The sequence below is a fragment of the Carassius gibelio genome, chromosome B23, assembly GCF_023724105.1.
Source record: "Carassius gibelio isolate Cgi1373 ecotype wild population from Czech Republic chromosome B23, carGib1.2-hapl.c, whole genome shotgun sequence".
Classification (NCBI taxonomy): domain Eukaryota; kingdom Metazoa; phylum Chordata; class Actinopteri; order Cypriniformes; family Cyprinidae; genus Carassius; species Carassius gibelio.
This window is the reverse complement of record NC_068418.1, coordinates 24,999,745-25,013,041: the sequence shown is the minus strand read 5'-3', so window position 1 is coordinate 25,013,041 and position 13,297 is coordinate 24,999,745. Positions and strand designations below refer to the sequence as shown.

Sequence of the window (13,297 nt, the reverse complement as noted above, 5' to 3'; positions counted from 1 at the left end):
TCAAGGAGCAGCGAGGATGGAGGAAGTCATTTCAGTAAAAGCTGTGGGACCTTTGGAGATGCTCTTTTCACAGACGCTTAGATTAAGATTTGGAAAGTTGCTATCACAAGATTGTTATTATTCTGTTAGTGATGACATATAACTGAAATATGAAGGTAAATTCCAAACACAAATGTGCATTTTTACACTTGTGCACCACAAATCTGCCGTGTGTGTGTGTGTGTGTGTGTGTGTGTGTGTTTAACCCGCAGCACGTCCATTGGCGTTTTTTAATAAGTTGGTTACTGGTTTGTTTACTCGAAAGAAACAGCTGCAGTCAGTGAACACTAATAGGCATCAGCAGTGACACACACACACACACACACACACACACACACACACTTCCAGCCATCACTCAAACCAGTGACCGATGACATCACCTGCGGCTGCGGCTCATTTCTCTTCATTGCTCTTGTGAACTGTGATTGGATGCTCGTTCAGTGGTTTCTGCTTGTTTTTCGGCTGTGTTTCAACACGACTGAAGCTTGATGACGTGGATTTTACAGCTGACTTAGAAAATACACACCTTTTATATCTCACCTGTAAGATATGTGTGTATGAAGAATGCTGTGCACGTAAACAATTAAGCTTAAATATTTTATTGCATTATAGTGTCATCATGACGTTTATCTCTTTTGCTTATAGCTTCCAGCAGCGTTTTATGTGCTCTCCTTTGAAACTGCAGTGTTTAATACGACAGGAAACCTCTTTGTGGATCTATGCGGAGTCACGAGACTCTTTTTCATGATTTTATTGTTGTTTTGCATTTATTTGTGTGGTTTTTCAGACATTAAGCGTTCATATTTCATAGAGCTTGATTGCTGCATCTTAACATCCTCAAAAACCAATTAGTTCTTCATCAAATATTTATTTATTTTAAACACGTCAATGTTTCTTATACGTCAATAGTCACATTATGCACATTTTATGTGGCGAACATTTGAGTGCACTAGAGGGATTGAGATGCATACTAGTGAGCCGCCTACACATGCAGCATCCTAACTGACGTGAATCTGGATTGAAAGCTCAGACGTGAGTGATTGAATCGTTGGTTATAGGCAGCGTCTCATTAGCGCGCTCTCTTGAGAAGCACACTAGAGCCCTCACTAGTGCTTCTCATTGATTACAGCAGAGGTTGAAGCTGGATAATGACACGCTGCTCTAATAAGCACAAAAACAGCCAGCACACAAATATTGGCGCCATTTTGGCTGCTCTTTTAATTAGCTTTTTTTATTTATTTTACTTTATTTTTGGTTTGTTTTGTAAACTTTTTGGTGTTAAATGGTTTACTTGCAATATGGTGGGTCTTTTTTAATTGTGCACGCTGCAGTGCATTCTGGGATTTCCTTTTCTAGAGCGCATACATGCATTTTATTGGTAATGCAACTTCTATGCATCAGTGTTAAGTGTATTATACTTATAGTTTTTATAAAGATTTTGAATCTTAAAAATATCTTTTTAATTCTTTGATGATTTTTTTGTGTTTTATTATTTAAAAAATAAATTTTTTAGCCTACTTGTCTATATAGTTTTCACAATATACATAGTAATAAATACTATATTCTATACATTTTATTTAATTTTTTAGTTTTACTTGAACTTAGAAATTAAAAGAAAAAAATTCAGTTAACAAATATTTAAAAAAAAATTTTTAAAGGTTGTATTTTTATGTTCAGTTTTAGTTAACTATATTAATGCATAAAGTACTTTCTAGATTGTGCATTAAACTGCAGCATTTCAATTGACAGGAAGCATTATAGAGTTCACCCTATCAGAGCGGCTCTCTGAGTCACATGATCAGTTTAATGACGGTCTACTCTAGCCGTGAAATGAAGCATCTTTGTGGTGTTCATTGTGAGTCAGACTGTGCTTTAGATGAGTCGAAGAGGTTTTTTTCTCACTTTCAGCTCTCCTTCACTTCAGAAATGAATGGCTTTCCTCAAAGACTCGGGTTTTGGAGACGGTAGAGAGGCTTTTGAGAAGCAACACGAGCACTTCCTGTGAGTCAGGATGTTGATGCATTAGTCCAAGAGTTGTGGAGGATTGTGAAGTCTTTGCGTTTTGTTTAAAGCTCAGACAGTCTGAAGAGAGATGCTCGTTTATATCACTTAAAGAGAATCAATCCGTTAACATCGTGACAGACCGCCACACTCTCTTTCCTCTAAAATCTCTAAATGTCTTTCTCTGTCTGTGTCGCCCGTCTCTTCCGGTCCGTTTCAGGTGTTTGTCAGACGTCTAACTGTGCGTTTACATCTGGACCTGTCATTTCTACAGCATTGGCTCTTCTCTGGTGTGAAGCGAAATCATTCCCCGGCGACATTCAGCAGATGTTTTGTGATGTTTGTGATGGAGAATCATCTCTACAGATGATTGTATTGGGATTTAATCAAGATCAAAGAAACGTTTGAGACTGGTTTGTAGTGGATGTTTACATGAGATGCACAATAGAAGATCTAGATCTCTTAAATCTAAGTACACGTACGACTGTGTTCTATATTTAACTTAACACAAACCCCTAAATTATTTAATCATAAAAGTTACAATTAAATACAAATTTATATAAAAATGTAATTACTTAATTTATAAAATTAATAAAATGTTATTAAAAATACATATACATATATATATATATATATATATACAACATAAAATATGTATAATTCTATAATAATATACATATAAATATTAAATATAATAAAATGTAATAAATTATATACATATTGTTATATAATCAATTATATTAAAATAAGCGTTTTTTTTTTTTTTGTACTTAACATGCTATATATATATCAGAGCCATATAGAGAGAGAGTTGCGACAACGGAAGTTCGAAATGTTTAGTTGTCACGTGATTCGTGTAGACTTCAAATAGTTCCAGGAAGTGCGTTGGCGGCCATTCAAACTGATAAGAGTAGAGTGACAGAACTGCGATTTCTGGTAATAAGGAGTCAATAAATGCATTTATTTTATATGTTTATACAACACACTGACATATGTATGTAGCATGAGTATGTAGTTACAGCGATGTTGCTTTTAAAATATCAAATCGGGTAATATTTGAGGATTAGTGTTCAATTACCGTTATTTTAAAAACGTATTTCAGGCTAACGTTAAGTTTTATAAACACGGGTTACTGTTGCCTTTTTACGTTACATATTGTCCATTTTTTCACTGATCTAATGTTAACTCATGTCATATTGATGACTTTCAGGTAGTACAGAGACAGGCTGGTGACAGGTGATTTTCAGCTGGGACCGCACTATGGGTCAATTAACTGTTACCAGCAGTAATTAGCATGTTAAATAAATGTAAAATGAAGCTTACTGTTTATAATTCTTACAATTACATATAGTAATATAATTATGTATTATAAATAATATACCTATTATATCTAGTATAATTATTACAATACTTATTCATGTATACAATATATTCAGGTTTAAAACAACTTAAGCATACTCGTATATAAACATGTACACTGCCATTCAAAAGTAATGATGCTGAAAATTCAGGTTGGCATCACAGGAGTATATTCCATTTTAAAACAGAAAACAGTTATTTTAAGTTGTAATTATACAATTAACTATTTACAGCAATTCATGAATACATTTCTAATAAATTTAATAGCATGACAAGCATTTTGTATGTGTCCTTTCTTTAATGTTGTCCTTGCATAGTCTCCACCATGGTTTACTGTGCTGCATGGGGATGCTCCACTCAGTCAGAGAAAGGTGTGCGAATGTATGGCTTCCCCGCTGACATAGAGAGGAGAAAATAATGGTTGGCTCAAGTCAGCAGGAGCAATCTAAATACAAATAAAAATTACAACAACAAAAAATTGTTAGGTAATTATACTTACATTTATTTGCACTTTTTTACATTGACAATGTTTTACTAGAAATAAGGAACAAGCAAAGCCTTGCAAAACCCAGGGAGCTGAGACTCATGGTGAGACATTGCAGGGAGTCATCAGTGTTACCTATAACTGTGCATTTAACCACCATGTGATATGTACTGTATGTGGGTAGACAAAAAAAAAGGTGTGTGTGGAAACTAAACTGAAGTCAGTATGCAGACAAATTGTGGCAAAGCAATTTGTCATGACCAAAAAATTCAAGAGTAGGCTGAGACCAGATGCTATTCCCACAATCTTTGTACATCGTCCTGTGGTCAAAAAGAGGAGGGCCCTGCTCCACGATGCACCCCTAGACCTGTGAACATACAAGAAATGGCTACTGATTACAGCTATGTTATTTCAGGTGATTCATATATAATAAGTACAAACTCGTACTAGTTGAAGTAAAGTGATGTGATATTTTCAATATTTAACATTAGCAAAACCATGTATTCTACCTCTATCAGTTTCAAAGGTTGAGGAAAAAAGAACGAGGACACTCAGAGAAGGGAAAGTGAGAGTGAAGAAAAAGGACATGGCTAGAGAGGAGAGACAGGGACAGGTGACACTGCCCAGTCAACCAGCAGCAAGTCAGTCAGCAGCAGTCAGCATTCCAGTGAACCGTCAGCCAGTTACCTGGGTCTATTAAAAAAATTTAAGAGACAAGAAAAAAAAAAATAAAGATCAAGCAATGCAAAGGCAGCACTAAGAAAAATAATGAAAATTCAGCTATCAAAAAAAAAAAGGTCCCCTCAGCTCTCCTGACCTGCATCTTCACTGATGCTATATCCCAGAACAGTTCAGTGGCACCACTAATCCTCCACCCACCAGAACCCACAGAATGTTACAGTATGTTACTTTTATACACTAACAAGTTTAAGTATATAATACAGTATTATTATATAATATAGACAGGTAATAGTAAATGAATCACAATGACTAAAAACACTCCACCCATGTTTTTGCAAACTCAATTCACTCTAAATGTATATCAATAGGGTGCATTTTATTATTAAGTGATTTAATACGTGTAATACAGGGCTTGAATTTCGGTGCGGGAATGCGGGGATTGCACATAATTTAAACCATTCCCGCAAGGTTAGCTTTTATAGTGCGAGAAATTCCCGCACAAATATATTTGCTTCATCTCAGAGCAAATGATTAAAAAATAAATTCACAGATGCGTCTAGTCAAATTGTCTTTTATTTTCGAATTTAATTCCTCAATCAGCGCTGGACCGGCATTTTCTGTCTCAGCGCTGAGCTCATAGACAGTAAACGGCGGAGCCCTGGCTGCTGTAGACAGATCATGTTTCACGCTGTCAATGCAGCGGTCTGCGTTGCGCTGATCTTATTCACACTATCAAGTGTAGGTGCAGCATTCTAACATTTTGAGTCAAAATGAGCTGTTTGTGAAGAAATTATCCGCTTCCAAATTGTCGTTGTAATAACTAAACTGAAACATTAAAAAACATTTTGCTCTTTATGGTGTGCGAGTGATAGAGCGCGGCAGCAACGAACCAACTGATCAGCTTACAGCGTCACAACATTGAATGCTCGGTCGAACAGCTGATCATAGCTGTACAAGGGCGCCTTTATTATTTTTCATCTCCATAAATATATCTATAAATATATCTAGTAATAAAGTTAAGGCAAGGGCTAGAAATCAATTAATATTTTGCTGATCCTTCTTGTCATCATGGAGAGCGCAGTTGGTTGCATGGCAACGACAGACGCCACGAGAGTGCAAGCGCTTGTGGAAATGAGACTGCGGCGCGCGCGCCCGAGCTTTCCACTTGTTTGAGCATGTGACTGCGCGTTTCCCCTTGTTTTCTATTCATTATGCGCAGCATATTTCCCGCGCGCACAAACACGGCCACAGACAATTAATTGTTTGGTTAGCGTAGTAGTTTAAATATGGACCGTTGGCTGAAGCGAAAGACAAGTTCGGATGATGCAGATCACGATCCAAAGAAAAAAGTTTTCACTGAAATGGAGAAACTCATTCAGACAGCCATGGTCATACCAGTAGCGAGTGTGTCGTGTGAACGTGGATTCAGCACACAAAACAGGATCAAAACTAAATTCAGAAATTCACTGAATAATACAAGTCTCACAAATCTAATGATCATTTCAGAGCTTGGACCTTCCCTTGAGCAGTTTGACTTCAACAGAGCCATCATCAAATGGACAGAAATGAAGATGAGGAGACAGTTGAGAAACTTAGAATAAGTCACATGAAAAAAGGAAATGGAAAAAAAAAGACTGAAATAGAACTGAAATGTATGAAAGACATAAATACTTATAGTTTAAACTGAGTTCTTAATATCAATTTACGATATCAATATCAAAAGTAAAAAAAAAAAAAGCAAAGAATTGAACTGAACTGAAACACATGAACTGAAATAGACATTAATATATAGCATAGGCCTAGTTTAAACAGAGGTCTTAATGTCAATTTGAAGAGCATGATGTATTTTGTATAAAGGTTTTTTTTTTTTTTTTTTTTTTTTTTTTTTACTGATTTGAGAACTGGAAATGCACTTCATGCATACAAATCTGTAGATATTAATAAATGAACATGATTAAATTAGACCGATGCATCAAAAGTTATTCTCCCCCCCATAATCTTTAGATCCCCCCCATGTGACCCAAGTAAGGGGGGAATTCCCCCCCAGTTTAAAAAACGAAATTCAGGCCCTGTAATAAGGAACAAACTTTATAACCTCATTTTTACCACTTCCACTCACCGCTGTCACACGTTATATTGAACTAACGTAATAGGCTATGTAACGTTAGCTAACTTTCCCCACCCTGCAAAAAAATGTTTATACTGCTTTTTTTCTAATTGCAAACACGATGGATGAAACTGAATTATGAGAACAGATTTTACAATTATTAGGGTGTTCGTTACTAACTTTATTCAGCTCCAGTCCTAGCCTAATCTGTTAGTTATCTGATAACAAACCTTAAATCTACTCATTTAATGAGTGATTATCTGCTAGAAGGTTTTAATTTGCAATTTATTGTTATTAAGATGTACTGATAATATTCAATCTTATTATTTAAACGTCTTACCTGTTAAAAGTGCGTCGCAAACGGTTTGTTCTGCTGCATCTCTATGGCGCGGCATAGGTTTGCTGCTACTTCCGGGAACTATTGAGAGGCTCCACGAGCCGCCATTGCTGTAAAAAAAGCGTTCCATTGGAGTCAATGGAGTTGTCGCAACTCTCACTCTATATGGCTCTGATATATATATACGGCATGAATTTTAGGATTACAATATTGCTTGGAGCTGTTACTTTCTATGACCTTATCTATGTAAAATTAAAATATGTAATGTAATAATTAGGGGTGTGCCTGAAGCCAAATACCTTATTCGGAATGGCTCGGATAATGGCTTCAGAAATGAATAACAGACAAATAAATTCAGAATAATTCTGCTTGAATACTCAGCTGAAGCTGACAGTCTGGTGTTTGCCAGATAAGTTGAGTCAGGGGATCAGCGCAATATTATACACAGACCTCTAAAGTCATGAGTGTGAAGTGAATCGATGTAAACTTTATGAATGAAAAGAGCGCAAATCAAACATAGCATTGCTGTTGTCTCTCCGTGCATCTCTCAGAAATCAGAGCTTTGCAAGAGTAATATCACCTATAATAATACATCATACACGTTTACACACATTTGTATATGTTTAAAAGGCAATGATTTAAACTTTAGGCTCCGATATGATACGAATGAATAGATTAAGCACAGCGTGCTCACCAAACAGCAGCGCTGGGCGTCAGTCTCTCAAAAATCAGTTTTCTACTTGGCCTACAGGTTTGCATCTTTATCTTTTGCTGGTTTGTGCGGCACACACACATCTGTTAAGTGAAGTTCACTAAACATTATAGACTCGCTTAAAGAGTTCTGCGTAATGAAAATGTGCGCATTCAATTGATTAAGTCGTGTTCAGATGATCACTAAACGTTATCTCTCTGCTTGCATGATAAATATTATTTTAGAATTTAATAATTATTAGTTTAACACAACATGCTTGTTCAGTGATAACTATGAAAAAAAAATAAAACAAAACTATTTAATGTCTTTTCATTTTCAGTAGCATGAACCACGAGTAGTCGAGTAACTCGAATATTTTTTTTATTAAAAAATCGTCCAATAGAAATCAGTAGTTGTGCAACCCCTAATATATATATATATATATATATATATATATATATATAAGAATTAACTAATAATTTTACTTTATATTCTTACTTATAAATAGCAAAATAAATGATATGGTAAATTTATAATTAGATATGAAATAATTATGTATAATAAAATATATGTGATCATATAGGAAAATAATAAATGTTTTGCCTTTTGTTATCCTTCTTAAAATATATAAAAAAATAAACAGTTTCTCTCTTTCTTTCTTTCTTTCTTTCTTTCTTTCTTTCTTTCTTTCTTTCTTTCTTTCTTTCTTTCTTTCTTTCTCTCTGTCTCTCTCATCTCTCTCTCTCTTTTTCTTTCTGTCTCTCTGTCTTAGTCTCTCTCTCTCATCTCTCTCTCTCTTTCTTTCTCTCTTCTTTATCTCTTTCTTTCTTTCAATTCAATTCAATTCAATTAAAAATTGCTTTATTGCCATGAATGTAAATTATAATATTGCCAAAGCTTAGTGTATATATATAGAAAAAATAAAATAAATTATAACAAAAAAATGAACATCACAGTAATGTAACTGATTATAATAACATATTTTCTCTCTCTCTCACTCTCTCTCTCTCTGTTCTCAAGCAGCTTGTGTTTCACTCTTTCTTCTCTTTCTTCTCTCCATCTTCCCCTCGTGTGTGTTGATGTGAAGAGTAAAGACCGAGGCGCTGGAGTTATCTCACATTAGACACGTCTCCCCGTCCTCTCGTCTTCCTCCTCGCCGACGCTCTTTTGTTTGCCTTCGAGTGCTGAATCCACAGGAAGCAGCGCGAGGATGAAGACCGTCTGCTGGCATTTGGACGGCGGGGTTAATTGAGGCGCGTGTTGGGACCCGATGGAGACAGAACGGGACAAATGAAGACGCAAAATGTTAAATAACCCTGTTTAATTAGCTGTGTTTACAACCCAAGATTCACTCGCTGAGCTCAGTTACCTGAACTCTGTCCAAACACCCACGCCGGCTCCTGCTAACACACTTTTACTAGGGACGCTCCCATCAGGATGATTACAGCCGATACTGAGGACGGATCACTTGTCTTTTATATTGCTATGTAATCTCAAAACGTATTCCTTATACAGTGAACATTTTAATATGCCTTTAAAGAGGGGTTTATATGTATATCAGGATACTTAATATAAGACAAAAATAGTCCAATGCAACTCGCAAGGTTTCTTTAAACATGATCCAGCAGTAAACTGTGGAGGACAAAATAAACATTTAATCTCCAAAAATTGAGAAGTCTGAGGAACTTAAACATTGTCCATTCAATACAGATCTTAGCAGGACAAAATTAATAATAAAAAACAAAAAGTAAACTCCTAAAAGAACTAATTGGAGTAGTTTGATGCGGCTCGTTAGGTTTACTTTTGAACATTAATTGGAGCATCCTAAAGTTTACTACAGCTTTCAGTCTCACACGGCCAACACTAGATGCACTTACATGGACACTTTTCTAATTCATTCTGATTGATGAATCCGAATGTAGTGTTTACATGAACACTAAATAAAGTGATCGGGTTGATATATGCGTTTATATGTCACAAGCTTCTGATCAGATTTACTCTTTTGTCATGTGCACACTGCATGAAAATATAGTTTCACGCTGCATGCTGTTTAAAAAAGCACACGTGATATTTATCTACTTTGGGTTTACTAATTAGGCGACGACTAGCACATGAACTGTTGTGCGGTGCTTCTTACTTAAAACTAAGTAGTAAAAGTGCCCCTTTATGCACCTTAAACCACTCGTTTGTTGATGAGAGTCTTAAACAAGGACTCTGGTGGGACATTGTCCTGCTCCACTTAACAAACGCTGAGTGAAAGGGACGTTTTATAACGACAGGACACTTATTTATGACACTTTATTCACCAGGAAGAAAAGCTCGTTCTGCGCGCCATACGTCATTACGCTATTTCTACGTCACTGTGCATGCGCAGTACTTTCCAGTTTCTTTTTTCAATCCGAACAAGCGTTTACATGTCTTCTTGCTCGGATTACAAAAGGAATAAACCACCTCTTTTCAAAACGTATATGTTCAAAATGAGTTGAAAAATATTATCGGCAATATCGGATATCGGCAAAAATCTAATATCTTGCATCACTCATATATTCTATTATATATATATATATATATATATATATATATATATATATTAGGGATGCATATATATATATATATATATATATATATATATATATATATATATATATATATATATATATATATATATATATATATATAATATAATATAATATAATATAATATAATATATGGGATGCATACGACGTTGTTTTTTAACTCCTTTTGGGCGATGCCGATATATTTCCTTTTGTTTGGAAGCAACACCAAGCCTCTCCTTGATGGAAATTATAAGCATTTGGTTAGATTTTAACAAGAACATATTTTTTTTTATTAAATGAACAATAATGAACTTCTTTTATAGTGAGAGTACATTGAAAGCTTTGAAAATAATTATAAATCAAAATGATAATATAATGAAATTATAATTTTATTTTGTACATATATATTAATTATGTAATTAGCATGCTAATGGTGAATGGTAACGGTTAAACCTCCTCCTAGAGGAAGGCATATTTACATTTGTCCTCTTCAAAGCACCGCTGCTAAAGCCAAACACATTCAGATGGACTTACTGAGCAACTGCATAATGTTTGGTGCTGTCCTGCCACAGGCCTTGCATTTTATGATGCTATGTGGGATTGTGTTTAGCCTTATCTCTCCGTATTTCTTGTGATAGATTTATTGACTTGATGATTTTGAACTGAACTGCTCTGTATACTGTACCTATGTTCAGCAGAAAAACTAGGTTGTGATTTATGTAAGTGTAGAGGACAAGAAGCTAGCAGGAGTCTGTCATTAGAACGGATGTGTTGTTATTCAGTAGCTTATGTAAACATTTCTGCAGAATAATAATATAAATAGGCAGTGTCCTAAAAGAAATGACAGTAGCTGAACTGAAAAGCTCTACACAGGTGAAAACTTCACGTCACAGCAACACTTAAGTTTGAAGTTTTATATATTTACATTATGAACTATTTATTTGATTTTTCAGCACTGAATCAGGTAGAACTGGAGTTTCCCTGGACTCTGTCAACCATCTTCTGAAATGTTTTTTTTTTTTTTATACAGTGCTTGTTGCAGTGCATTCTGGGATTGGCTTATCTGTGATGGACACATGTGATGCTGTCAAAAGAAGGTTTCTTAGAAGGCAGCATAGCTTTTGAAGGCAGACTACATTTGGTTTACAGGTTGTTATATATATATATGGGTGTGTGTGTGTAGTATGTAATTGTTTGTGTATCTGTTTATACACACATTTTTTAATGTGTGTATATATATACATATATTCAGTATATATATATATATATATGGACAGTCATGGAATTTGTCAAAGTTAGCAGAAATTAATCAAATCAAATCTCCATGTGGACCAGTATCTGTAAATGTTGAAATCTGAATCCTGCATGTTCTGCACGTCTCTGTGTGAATGAATGAATGGTTTGTTTACTACATGGACTGAAGTGCGTGACGCTTGCAGTAATTTCAGCATCTGTCGACTCAATAAGGACATAAAGACATAAACTACATCACCAGAACCAAGTTACTTCGCAAGCATTTTACCCTTACATTTGAGTAAAACCAGTGTCAATGTAAAGGTATTCACGGCAACTCGTCAAAATAAAAGTTAATTTTTACATAAAGGCATTGTGCTAGAAATATTACTATTATTTAGTATAATTTATGTAATACTGCTTACTGTTGAAAAAAATTTATAAAATTTTATTTTTTAAAGAATTCACACAATATTTCTTCCATGTTTAAAGTTTAATAGCAAACCCCTTTATTTACCAAAAAATAAAATGTTTAAATTTCATTAATTAAAAGACAAATAAAATTTGGGTGAAACTTGTTTACTGTTTTTCATAATTATATTTCTAATAAGTATAAAGAATGGCATTGATTTTATTTTTAGTGATAATTGTTTTATTATTATAATTTTTTTTATTAGCATATTTTTTGTGTTTCTCTTTGTTACCGAAATTGGTACCGAAAAAATTATTATATTTATTTAAAATTTAAAATGTATATATATATATAAAAAAAAAAAAATATATATATATATATATATATATATATATATATATATATTTTAACATAAGAATACCAAAGTTTTATTAATAATAATTATAATGTATAATAAATATAATATCAAAAACATTATAAGTGTAATAATATTTGATTATTATTAATATATATAAATGTAAAAATAGTACATACGTGCTTTATCATAATGGATCTCTTAATTAAAAGTGTTGTTTCAGGAGGCTGCTCACACTTTTCGAACAGCTTTGGTAACGTATAAATAAGCCTGTAAACATTAAATGATAGAAAGTGCTCAGTGACGAGTAGCCCTGTCGCGATAGTCGATAAATCAATTAATTGCACGATAAAAAAAAATGAGCTTGATATTTTTTTCGCCCGCAATAATTTCTTTTTTCAATTTTTATTGAAAAAATGTAACATGTCATGATGTGGGGTTAGTCTGTAGAAAACACCCTCTCTGATGGCACAGATGTCCTGGGAATAAAGCATTTACGGCATTTGAAATAACGAACATGAGTGCCCAAAACTGAGTGCCCAATATGTGAACGGCCCCTTCATCGGTCAAAATGTTTACTCTCGGTTAAACGGTCAATATGAGCGCCCTAACTGGCATATAAACATACAAAATTAATTCATTTAAGCCACACAGAGTCGACATGTTGGCATTTCTTGCTCGGAATCTACCATAAAATAAAAGTTTATTGACCTTTGAAAAGGTGTATCTGCGTTATTATGCCATTATCATTATATTAGTTGAAACTGGTCTTAGAACGACGATATTATCGTTTATCGCGATAATTTTTTTTGGACAATATATCGTCCAGCAAGATTAGTTATCGTGACAGGCCTAGTGATGAGTCGTGATGCTCTCCTCATGTGATGAGCAGCAGATGTGGTGTGTGTGTGTGTGTGTGTGTGTGAGTCTGTGCTGGTTTGAGAGTGTGTGAATGCAGCAGGAAGATGTTTGTTGTCAGGCGTGGGTGTAGTGGAGGTGCTAGCTGTCTCTCGCTTCATCTGTTTGTTTATTCATTTGGT

At 34.5% G+C, this 13,297-nt stretch overlaps 1 protein-coding gene and 1 long non-coding RNA gene across 3 annotated transcripts in view; one reads left to right on the top strand and one right to left on the bottom strand.

Moving 5' to 3' along the window:
* The window catches only part of LOC128011078 (V-set and transmembrane domain-containing protein 2-like protein), a 44,810-nt gene that overhangs the window by 3,344 nt on the left and 28,169 nt on the right, over positions 1–13,297 (top strand). The gene's annotated exons all lie outside the window — the stretch shown is intronic.
* Positions 2,971–7,187, bottom strand: LOC128011079 (uncharacterized). 2 transcript variants are annotated; one of them, XR_008182463.1, is made up of 3 exons: positions 7,012–7,187; positions 4,381–4,576; positions 2,971–4,250 (listed from the first exon to the last, which is right to left on the bottom strand). It is a non-coding gene; the product is annotated as an uncharacterized LOC128011079 (long non-coding RNA). The 2 variants fall into 2 exon arrangements; XR_008182462.1 differs by having other exon boundaries at positions 4,393–4,576.